This window comes from Mobula birostris, unplaced genomic scaffold (assembly GCF_030028105.1).
Source record: "Mobula birostris isolate sMobBir1 unplaced genomic scaffold, sMobBir1.hap1 scaffold_1807, whole genome shotgun sequence".
NCBI lineage: Eukaryota > Metazoa > Chordata > Chondrichthyes > Myliobatiformes > Myliobatidae > Mobula > Mobula birostris.
Genome location: NW_027274853.1, coordinates 21,730 through 34,254, shown reverse-complemented (window position 1 = coordinate 34,254; position 12,525 = coordinate 21,730).

Genomic DNA, 12,525 nt, shown 5'->3' with positions numbered 1-12,525 from the left:
TCTTTCAAAATCTGTCCATGGGGAAGAGAGGGTTAATTCCCTCTGGGAGGGGGGTGGGTGGATGACCGATCAGGATACAGTGGCAGCAACAAGGCCAGTGGCTCTGTGGCTGGCAGTGAGGTTCTGCTGGGAAAGGTAAAGCCAGGCAGAGCCACAGTGACAGGAGATTCGATTGTGAGGGGGGACGGACAGGGGATTCTGTGGCCTGTGTGCTGTGTGGCCGGGGTGGTGTGTTGCCTCTCAGATACAAGGGTCCAGGATGCCTCAGGGAAGGTGAGATGCCAGAGGCTGCGTTGCACATTGGTACAGACAGGGAGGGAAGAGGTCCTGCGGAGTGTCCATGCGGAGTTAGAAACGAGACCGAATTAGAATCACCAGCTTGTGTTCTGAAATTTGTTGCTTTGTGGCAGCACCAAGGGCTTCTGGAACCACCTGATGAAATAAAGCTAGAAAATTTTCATTTTAACAAAGACAAAGGAAAGTAAGAACTGGATTTCGATTATAAGCAAGGTGAGACAGTGGAAACCTGAGTGGATAAGGACTAGCCAATCAGGAGGGACGAATGACAGGTATAAATGCATCCGGACTAGACATGCCCAGGCATCATCCCTGATGAAGATGGCAGAGTTTGTCATTGAAGCATCGTTAGAATCGATACTTGAACCCAGCTGGAAGCCTGAGAGGAGTTTATTTGTCACATACGCCGAGATAGCATTAGATCCTTTATCAATATCTACAGGTCTGCATACATCAATTACCTTTGTCAGGCTCTGCACAAAGCCATGCTGACTGTCCTTAATTAGGCCCAGATATTCCAAATGCTCATAAATCCTGCTCTCAACAATCCGCTCCAATAGTTTTTCTAACACTAACACGAGACTCTCCATAGTATCCAGGATTATCTCTGTTTCCCTTCCTGTATAACGAACAACGTTAGCAGCAGTTGCATTCACCAGCAACTTTGATGTGTGTTGCTTGAATTTCCTGCATCTGCAGAATTCCTGTTGTTAAACTTAGCCACTTGTTAGTTTACCAGGTATTGACATGAACATACCACCCTCATCCACGTCTGCTCTGCTTGCTGGATGTGGGAATTACCAGTATTGCCACACAAGTGTCTGGCAGTGAATCAGACCCGGGTATACTATTACTGACGTGTTGTGAAATTTGTGGTTTTGCAGCAATGCAAGATGTTGTCATCTACAATAAGAAAAATACATAAATAGGTCGTGCAGGAGGAAAGCAAGAATGGTGGGGGTGGTGTTCGTGGGTTCATTGTCCATTCGAGTGTCTGGTGGCAGAGGGGCAGAGGCTGGTTCTGGAATGTTCCGTGTGTGTTTTCGGGCTCCTGTGTCACCACTCTGGTGGTGGTATTCGGAAGAGGGCATGCCCTGGGTGATGGATGGCACCTTTTGAAGGTGTCCTCAGCGGTGGGGAGGCCGGAGCCCACGATGGAGGTGGCTGGGATTGCAGCTCTCCGCGGCTTCTTCCCCGATCCTGCGCAGCGGCCCCGTCATACCAGCCAGTGAGAATGCTCTTCATCGTACATCTACAGAGATGTGCTAGCGTCATAGGTGACATACCAAATCTCCTCAAACTCCTAATGAAATATAGCTGCCTTCTTCGTAATTGGATCAATATGTTGGGCACAAGACAGATGTTCAGAAATGTTGACTCCCAGGAACATGAAACCTCTCAGCTTTTCCACTGTTAACCCCTCAGTGACTATTGGTGTGTGTTCCCGCGACTTCCCCTTCCTGGTCCACGTTCAACGCCTCGGTCTTACTGACACTGAGTGCAAGATTGTTGTTGCAAGACCACTCAACCAGCTGATCTGTCTCACCCCTCGTCACCATCTGAGATTCTGCCGAGAACAGCTGTGTCATCAGATTTATCGTTGGTGTCCATGCTGTGCTGAGTGGTGGGTGTAGAGAGAATGGTGCAGCCAGCTGAGCACGCATCCTTGAGGCACACCAGTGTTGAATCCTCAACAGGGAGATGTTATTTCCCATCCACACTGACTCTGGTCTTCTGATTACGAAGTCGGGGATTGAGCTGCAGATGGTACAGAGGCTCAAATTTTGTAGCATATTGATTAGTAGAGAGGGTATGACGGTGTATGTAATCAATAAACAGCAGTAGCCAGCATTGACATGACAAATGGGAGATTGAAGCCCGTCCTCCATATATCAAATGGCATAGCCATGTTACATTGCCCACTGTCTACAATTGTTAGCTGGATTAACCGTGTAAAAGCTATAACAGGAAAAGTACCCAGAGGCTGGGTGTTCCACGGCAAATGGGTCATCCGACAACGCACTCTCTCCACCATCTGCGAGGCACACACAGGAGCACGGTGGAATACTCTCCATCTGCCAGAGAAAGTGCTCGGAGCCAGCCGCCAACCGAAACAAAGCAACCTGCTTGACTGGCTCTCCGTACACTAACAGTGCGACTGCAGTTAGTGACAACAAGGTGCATTGGAGCAACTTGCCAAGGCTGCTTCTTCAACAGCATCTTCCATAGCATCAATGTATCATCTCGAAAGCTGAAAGCAGCGGGCATATAGAAACCTGTCGCTGCTGCTTCATTATCACTGGGACAAGATATTTTTGGAACTCATAACACAACTGCACTTTGGCAGCAGCATCACCTCAGGCACAGCTAAGAATTGGCAAAGACTAATGGACTTGTGGTTCCATATTCCAGGGCTGAGTAAACAAAATAATGGAAATGAAAATGCACCAATTTCAGTGAAAATGTGAGTGATACTTTGCAGATTTTCTTTCCATTGCTTCTTGCCTAAATGTAAGATGCCATGGCATCTGTATTCTCTGTAAACAATAGCTTTCAAGTTCACAATCCCAGAAGCTGTCAGTACTGATTATCATCTGCCTGGTGGCAGAAGATTGAGTGAGCGGTGTGCAAGGTAAATATGGTATTTTCTGCCTTTGAGCTAGTTTGTAATTGCTGTGCTCTGCTTTTGAGTTTCTTGTTAAATCAATTCCACTCATCAGTTTTTACAAAGGAGAGCAATGTGCAGTTCAGCTCAATTAGAATAAGTGATTCAGCTCAGTCAAATATTCCTTGTTCAAGAAATGAAAACTAGTAAAAAGAAACAATTGGTTATTTGATCCTAGGGAGAAGCAAATATGTTGGAGTCCTTCATGAATTTATGAAGAAATTTGTAATCAGAAAGGTGTTGAGCATAAGACTGATAATGACAGAGCAATTAGCATAACATCTACGGGATTAAATGCTTTAAGGACCCTCCATAAAATGCTATCAATGAACATTTAAAGTGCTTTGGCATTATGAGGAGTAAGCACTGTGATCTTGGGTATAAGTAGATCATTGGCTTGCAACTTTGTCATTTTAAGTAATTATCTGTTGATTATGTCAGTTCCAGACATCCCACCTCTCCCGGGAGTTCCGGGGGTCTCCCGCATATCGACGGCGGCTCCCTGATGCCCGCAAGTTATATGCAATATCCCGGAAATAGATTTTTTAGAGAGGGAGAGGGAGAGGGAAAAAAAGGAAGAAAGAAAATGAATGAATCCTGCTTGATCTCTCTTTGTGCTAAGTAGACCTAAGAGTTTTCTCTGTGGGCAGGCTTTACAGTCGACCTCTCCCTCTCTTCCATATTCCACCAGTTCAGTTACTGCTGTTTGTAATGACGTGGAAATCATTCGGACAACTGTCGGTGATGAAGTACGAAAGCCTGGTGAAGAAATTCCCAAGGCTGGCGGTGACAACCTGACTACGGGCGGGGCGCATTGGCGTCTTAAAGGGCATTAGAGCGGGGTTTAACTTGGAGCGAAATTCCAAAATCGTCCGCTAAGACATCTTTAAAAAACACGTCGCAGCAGGCAAATTCTTCGGGTTTTTTTTTCCCTGAAACACTTCCACTTACAGGTACATCGAAGCCCGCGATGGGCTGGGTTTAAGCGCAGCTGTTTTCAGAAGAAAAACCGATTTTAATAAATACCCTGCCCCCACCGAGGTCTCGTCATTAGGACAGCGAACTCTTCACCTGTGCTGCGCACTTTATCTGCATTTTGAATTACACTTTATTAAATGATATGGTAATATATTGTTTTATGTGGTGTGCGTGATATATGTATTGTAGCTACACTGTGGTCCGGACAGAGGTTGTTTCGTTTGTGGACAATCAGCCAGGTGACAATAAACTTAAACTTGAAGATACAGAACTTCTGAATCACTCATTTAAAATCCCCCATTTCGATGTAAAACAGTAAGTTCTGATCCCGACTGTTCCTCGTCGTCGTGGCTATGCCTCGAGGTCGAGGATGATGGTCTTCATTCTGAAGAAGTGGCCCACAGAGTGAAGCCGCCTGTGCGTGTATTTGTTTAACGTGTACTTGATGTTGCACTCCAAGAAGCACACCATACCTCACAAATCAACCAACTGATTCCAATGGCGTGGAAACCACGACGATTGGAGCTGATGGATTTGTTGCAGCCTTCATCCGCCTTCACAGCCGTTGAGTTCGAAGTAACTTCGTCCGCCTGTTCCACTGTTGGGGTCTTGGGTGGATTGTTCTTTGTCAGGGACCTCACCCTCGACGTTACCGCCATGGGTGACCCTACCAGGAGCAGAGCTCCAGACCGCATCGCTCTCGGGATCACAGGACCACACAAGCTTCTCCACCGCGACAAGGTGACAATCCACGGAGAAGTCCCGACTCTGTGTGTGTGTGTGTGTGTGTGTGTGTGTGAGACTACGGACGTATATGCGATCGGACGTTGTCCAAATGGACGTTAAGCGGCGCACACCAGTAATAAGGATACACCTTACGTTTTTATTTCTTTAAGGAACCACAACATATTAGGGAGGCTAAGCGCAGGGAAGGCTGTTCAAGTTTTTCACAGTTTTTTTTCAGCAGAAACCCAAAGTCTGACAGAGAAGGTCACTAGAGCTGAGGTGTACTTTACATCTTTCATTGTTGAGCATAACCTGCCATTCCAGGTGTGTAAGCACACAGGCAAGCTATTCAGGAAAACGTTTCCTGATTCAGAAATAACAAAAAACCATGTCTGCTCATCAACCAAGATGGCAGCTATTGTGAACACGGCACAGCAAGACAGAATTCAGAAGTCAGCTGTCTCACAAAACACTTGTGAATCTGATGTCTTGCAAAATTAACAAATTCATTGACACAGACTGCTGTGAGGTTGAGAGTTCCGGTTGAGACCTCCCTGAAATGAGTTTTTGCAGGGTGGGATGTCTGCAGTTCGGTGAATGCTAGGCCAACCGTTGTACAAAATTCAGCATCACTTTGGAACAAACAGCTGAACTGCGGCATTGGGCACCTGCATTAGGCGTGTGTGTTTTACCCAGGTTCAGCAATGGGAACCCTGCTGTGATGCAGCTTGCTTCCTATACTGACTGCAGCACAAAGCATGTACAGAAGCCTCTGCCAACAATATTTCAAAACCTGAGGTGCTCTGGCTGATTTCCAGAGCCTCTCGGTGAAACAAGATCGAGCACGTTCTCAGCCAGGCAGCGTCTCTAGGAAGAGGTGCAGTCGACGTTTCAGGCCGAGACCCTTCGTCAGGACTAACTGAAGGAAGAGTGAGTAAGGGATCACCGACTTTATCCGCTCAGGGGATCTCCCATCCACTGCTACCAACCTTATAGTTCCCACACCCCACACTTCCTGTTTCTACCTCCTACTCAAGATCCACAAACTTGCCTGTCCTGGCAGACCTATTGTCTCAGCTTGCTCCTGCCCCACCGAACTCATTTCTGCATACCTCGACACGGTTTTATCCTCCCTTGTTCAATCCCTTCCAACCTACGTTCGTAACACTTCTCACGCTCTTAAACTTTTCAATGATTTTAAGTTCCCTGGCCCCCACCGCTTTATTTTCACCATGGATGTCCAGTCCTTATATACTTCCATCCCCCATCAGGAAGGTCTCAAAGCTCTATGCTTCTTTTTGGATTCCAGACCTAATCAGTTCCCCTCTACCACCACTCTGCTCCGTCTAGTGGAATTAGTCCTTACTCTTAATAATTTCTCCTTTGGCTCCTCCCACTTCCTCCAAACTAAAGGTGTAGCTATGGGCACCCGTATGGGTCCTAGCTATGCCTGCCTTTTTGTTGGGTTTGTGGAACAATCTATGTTCCATGCCTATTCTGGTAGCTATGGGCACCCGTATGGGTCCTAGCTATGCCTGCCTTTTTGTTGGGTTTGTGGAACAATCTATGTTCCGTGCCTATTCTGGTATCTGTCCCCCACTTTTCCTTCACTACATTGACGACTGCACTGGCGCTGCTTCCTCCACGCATGCAGAGCTCGTTGACTTTATTAACTTTGCCTCCAACTTTCACCCTGCCCTCAAGTTTACCTGGTCCATTTCCGACACCTCCCTCCCCATTCTAGATCTTTCTGTCTCTGTCTCTGGAGACAGCTTATCCACTGATGTCTACTATAAGCCTACTGACTCTCACAGCTATCTGAACTATTCCTCTTCTCACCCTGTCTCTTGCAAAAACGCCATCCCCTTCTCGCAATTCCTCCGTCTCCACCGCATCTGCTCTCAGGATGAGGCTTTTCATTCTAGAACGAGGGAGATGTCTTCCTTTTTTAAAGAAAGGGGCTTCCCTTCCTCCACTACCAACTCTGCTCTTAAACACATCTCACCCATTTCACATACATCTGCTCTCACTCCATCCTCCCGCCACCCCACTAGGAATAGGGTTCCCCTGGTCCTCACCTACCACCCCACCAGCCTCCAGGTCCAACATATTATTCTTCGTAACTTCCGCCACCTCCAACGGGATCCCACCACTAAGCACATCTTTCCCTCCTCCCCCCCAGCATTCCGCAGGGATCGCTCCCTACACGACTCCCTTGTCCATTCGTCCCCCCCATCCATCCCCACTGATTTCCCTCCTGGCACTTATCCGTGTAAGCAGAACAAGTGCTACACATGCCCTTACACTTCCTCCCTTACCACCATTCAGGGCCCCAAACGGTCCTTCCAGGTGAGGCAACACTTCACCTGTGAGTCGGCTGGGGTGATATACTGCGTCCGGTGCTCCCGATGTGGCCTTTTATATATTGGCGAGACCCGACGCAGACTGGGGGACCGCTTTGCTGAACACCTACGCTCTGTCCGCCAGAGAAAGCAGGATCTCCCAGTGGCCACACATTTTAATTCCACATCCCATTCCCATTCTGACATGTCTATCCACGGCCTCCTCCACTGTAAAGATGAAGCCACACTCAGGTTGGAGGAACAACACCTTATATTCCGTCTGGGTAGCCTCCAACCTGATGGCATGAACATCGACTTCTCTAACTTCCGCTAATGCCCCACCTCCCCCTCGTACCCCATCTGTTACTTATTTTTATACACGCATTCTTTCTCTCACTCTCCTTTTTCTCCCTCTGTCCCTCTGAATATACCCCTTGCCGATCCTCTGGGTCCCCCCCCACCTTGTCTTTCTCCCCGGACCTCCTGTCCCATGATCCTCTCATATCCCTTTTGCCAATCACCTGTCCAGCTCTTGGCTCCATCCCTCCCCCTCCTGTCTTCTCCTATCATTTTGGATCTCCCCCTTCCCCTCCAACTTTCAAACTTCTTACTCACTCTTCCTTCAGTTAGTCCTGACGAAGGGTCTCGGCCTGAAACGTCGACTGCACCTCTTCCTAGAGATGCTGCCTGGCCTGCTGCGTTCACCAGCAACTTTGATGTGTGTTGCTTGAATTTCCAGCATCTGCAGAATTCCTGTTGAGCACGTTCTCTCTTACTGCAGTTGCAACACTCATAAATTATTCATGTAGTTTACATTCTAGACACAATGTGGGATTTTGAGTAAGTCTTGCTACTTTCCAGATAACATTGCTGGTTACTAGTTCTGGTGAGTGCTACTACTTTCCAGATAAACATTGCTGGTTACTAGTTCTGGTGAGTGCTACTACTTTCCAGATAAACATTGCTGGTTACTAGTTCTGGTGAGTGCTACTACTTTCCAGATAAACATTGCTGGTTACTAGTTCTGGTGAGTGCTACTACTTTCCAGATAAACATTGCTGGTTACTAGTTCTGGTGAGTGCTACTACTTTCTAGATAAACATTGCTGGTTACTAGTTCTGGTGAGTGCTCCTCAAGTGAATGTAGTGTTAGAATGTTTACAATATCTCCAGTTCTGAATATTAGACAATCGACATGCATTGTCAGGGTAATTCACTGTATGTTGTAGATGTTGAATATGGAGCAAGAAAAGTTATATGTACAATTATGTCTAATTTTTAAAACCTATGTTGCTTGCTTTAGAATTACTCAATCTCAGGGCAGGGCAAGAGAAGCAAACGTGCAGCAGTATACATGATGACTGAAAGGCAAAGGGGGGTAATGTGCCTTAGATGAAAACAATGAAGAGCTTTAAAAAATTCAAGCCGTCTTCCTAATTTAAATATCTTGAGCAGATTTTTTTCAACTCTAAGTAGAGGTCCATTCTTTCTTTAGAAAGAAATTATAAGTATTAGGCTGAGACCCTTCATCAGGACTAACTGAAAGAAGAGCTAGTAAGAGATTTGAAAGTGGGAGGGGGAGGAGGAGATCCAAAATGATAGGAGAAGACAGGAGGGGGAGGGATGGAGCCAAGAGCTCTCCCTCCGCCCCCCACTTTCAAATCTCTTACTAGCTCTTCTTTCAGTTAGTCCTGACGAAGGGTCTCAGCCCAAAATGTCAACTGTACCTCTTCCTAGAGATGCTGCCTGGCCTGCTGCGTTCACCAGCAACTTTGATCTGTGTTGCTTGAATATCCAGCATCTGCAGAGTTCCTCGTGTATAAGTATTATTAGATTTGTTTGTAAATCAAATGTAAGTTGAAGTTTGGCACTTTATCTTAAAACTTCATTTTTGAGATGCGGATGTTGGAATAAATATTTTTTGCCAAAATCTAGTTGTCTGTGAGCAGCTGTCCAGAATCCCTGGAGTGTAGGAGAATGAGTGATTTTATACAGGTTTCCCCTGAGGATGGGTGAGACCAGATAGGTCATAGTTTAACGGTGAAAGGCAAAATATTTAAGGGGACTCTGAGGAGCAACTTCTTCACTCAGAGGGTGGTGCGAGTGTGGGATTGAGCTGCCAACAAAGGTGGTGGATACCAGTTCAACTGCAGCATTTTAAGAGAACTTTGGATGGGTGCATGGATGAGAAGGGAATAGTCCGGATGCAGGTAAATGGGACTCACAGAAAAACAGGTTGGGGCGGACTGGGTGAGTTGAAGGGCCTGTTTCTGCACTGTAGTATTCTGACCTATTTGTGATGAAGGTGGTTGCATAGAGCTGTTAGGTTTGAAACCTTCTACCAATTGCAAAAGTAGAAGGTGTGATATATTTCAAATTTGGAATGGTCTGTGAATTGGAGGGTGTGCAAGTCATTGTGTCTTGGACATGATGGCGATGAAGGGGTGTCCAGGTACTCTGGATAAACTTCACTCTTTACTCCTTTCCATGGAAACACTTATTCATCACTTGTATTTTGTGCAACTACAATGTATTTGTACAATGGAGCAAGATCTTCCATTGAGAGTGGGGGAGATTCAAACAAGAGGACATGAGTTGAGAGTTAAAGGGCAAAAGTTTAGGGGTAACATGAGGGGGAACTTCTTTATTCAGAGAGTGGTAGCTGTGTGGAACGAGCCTCCAGCAGAAGTGGTTGAGGCAGGTTCGATGTTGTCGTTTAAAGTTAAATTGGATAGGTATATGGACAGGAAAGGAATGGAGGGTTATGGGCTGAGTGCAGGTTGGTGGGACTAGGTGAGAGTAAGAGTTCGGCATGGACTAGAAGGGCTGAGATGGCCTGTTTCCGTGCTGTAATTGTTATATGGTTACATCCACGCTCACCCCATCTTCTCTCCACCTTAATATGGATAGAGTTACTTTTGTCCTCACCTACCACCCCATTAGCATCCACGTCCAACTCATTCTCCGCAATTTCCCGTCTTCAGAGGGAATCCTACCACCAAATACATCTTTACCTCCTCCCCCCGCCACTCTCCGCTTTCCATGGGGATTGCTCCCTCTATGATTCCCTTGTCCATTCACCCTCCCTCCTGTCACACACCCCTGCAAGTGACCAAAATGCTACACTTGCCCATTTACTTCCTCCCTTACCTCCATTCAGAGCTCCAAACAGAAAAGGCAACGCTTCACCTGCAAATCTGTAGGAGTTGTCTATTGTATCTGGTGCCTCCAACCTGATGGCATGAACATCAATTCCTTCTTCCCTCTCCTTCTATTCCACACTCTAGCCTCTTATCTCTTCTCCCCTCCTGCCTATCACCTTCCCTGGTGCCCCTCCTTCTTCCCCTTCTCCCATGGTCTACTCTCCTCTCCTATCACATCCCTTCTCCAGCCCTTTACCTTTCCCACCCATCTGGCTTCACACATCATCTTCCAGTTAGTCTTCCTCTCCCCTCCCCCCACCTTTTTATTCTGGCGTCTTTCTCCTTCCTTTCCAATCTTCAAGACGGGTCTCAGCCTGAAACGTCAACCGTTTATTCATTTCCATCGATGCTGCCTGACCTGCTGAGTTCCTCCAGCATTTTGTGTCTATTGCCATGAATATGCAATTTTCCTATCGCCACAATAGGACTACAGCAGATGCAATCTCAATGGTTGTTCACACGGCCTTAGATCACCTGGACGACACAAACACCTATCTCGGGATGCTGTTCATTGATTCTAGCTCAGCGTTTAACACCTCATTCCCACAGTCTTGATCAATAAGCGACAGAACCTGGGCCTCTGTACCTCCCTGTGCAATTAGATCTTTGACTTCCGAACCAGAAGACCATAATCTGTGTGGATTGGTAATAATACCTCTTCCTTGCTGACAATCCACACTGGCCCACCTCAGGGGTGTGTGCTTAACCCACTGCTCTACTCTACCCACTCTATACCCATGACTGTGTGGCTAGGCATAGCTCAAATACCATCTACAAATTTTCTGATGATACAACCATTTTTGGCAGGATCTCAGAAGGCGATGGAGGGCGTGGAGGAGTGAGATATGCAAACTAGTGGAATGGTGCCACAGCAAAAACCTGGCACTCAACGTCAGTAAGATCAAAGAGTTGATTGTGGACTTCAGGAAGGGTAGAACCAATCCTCAAAGAGGGATCAGAAGTGAAGAGAATGAGCAATTTCAAGTTCCTGGGTGTCAAAATCTCTGAGGATCTAACCTCGTCCCAACATATTGATGCAACTATAAAGGAGGCAAGACAGCGGCTATATTTCATTAGGAATTTGAGGAGATTTGGTTTGTCACCTCAGACACTGAAAAACTTCTCCAGATGTACTGTGGGGAACATTCTGACAGGCTGCATCGCTGTCTGGTATGGGTACAGCTACCGCACAAGATCAAAAGAAGCTACAGGAAGTTGTGGAAATAGTCAGCTCCATCTTGGGTATTTGCCTCCGTGGTATCCAAGGCAACTTCTAGGAGCGATGCTCCAGAAAGGCAGTGTCCATCATTAAGGACCTCCATGACCCTCTTCTCACTGTTACCATCAGGTGGGAGGTACAGGAGTCTGAAGGCACACACTCAGCAATTCAGGAACAGCTTCTTCCCCTCTGCCGTCCGATTCCTAAATGGACATTGAACCCATGAATACTGCCTCATTTTTATTATTTCTGTTTTTGCACTATTTTTAATCTAACTATTTAATATACACACTTATATAAGACCATAAGACCATAAGACAAAGGAGCAGAAGTAGGCCATTCGGCCCATCGAGTCTGCTTTGTCATTTTATCATGAGCTGATCCATTTTATCCTATTTAGTCCCACTGCCCCGCCTTCTCACCATAACCTTTGATGCCCTGGCTACTCAGATACCTATCAATCTCTGCCTTAAATACACCCAATGACTTGGCCTCCACTGCTGCCCATGGCAACAAATTCCATAGATTCACCACCCTCTGACTAAAAAAATTTCTTCGCCTTTCTGTTCTGAAAGGACGCCCTTCAATCCTGAAGTCATGCCCTCTCGTACTAGACTCCCCCATCATGGGAAACAACTTTGCCACATCTACTCTGTCCATGCCTTTTAACATTCGAAATGTTTCTATGAGGTCTCCCCTCATTCTTCTAAACTCCAAGGAATACGGTCCAAGAGCGGACAAACGTTCCTCATATGTTAACCTTCTCATTCCCGGAATCATTCTCGTGAATCTTCTCTGTACCCTCTCCAATGTCAGCACATCCTTTCTTAAATAAGGAGACCAAAACTGCCCACAGTACTCCAAGTGAGGTCTCACCAGCGCCTTATAGAGCCTCAACATCATATCCCTGCTCCTATACTCTATTCCTGTAGAGATGAATGCCAACATTGCATTCGCGTTCTTCACTACTGACTCAACCTGGAGGTTAACTTTAAGGGAATCCTGTACGAGGATTCCAAGTTCCGTTGCATCTCAGAACTTTGAATTCTTTCCCCATTTAAATAATAGTCTGCCCATTTATTTTTTCTGCCAAAGT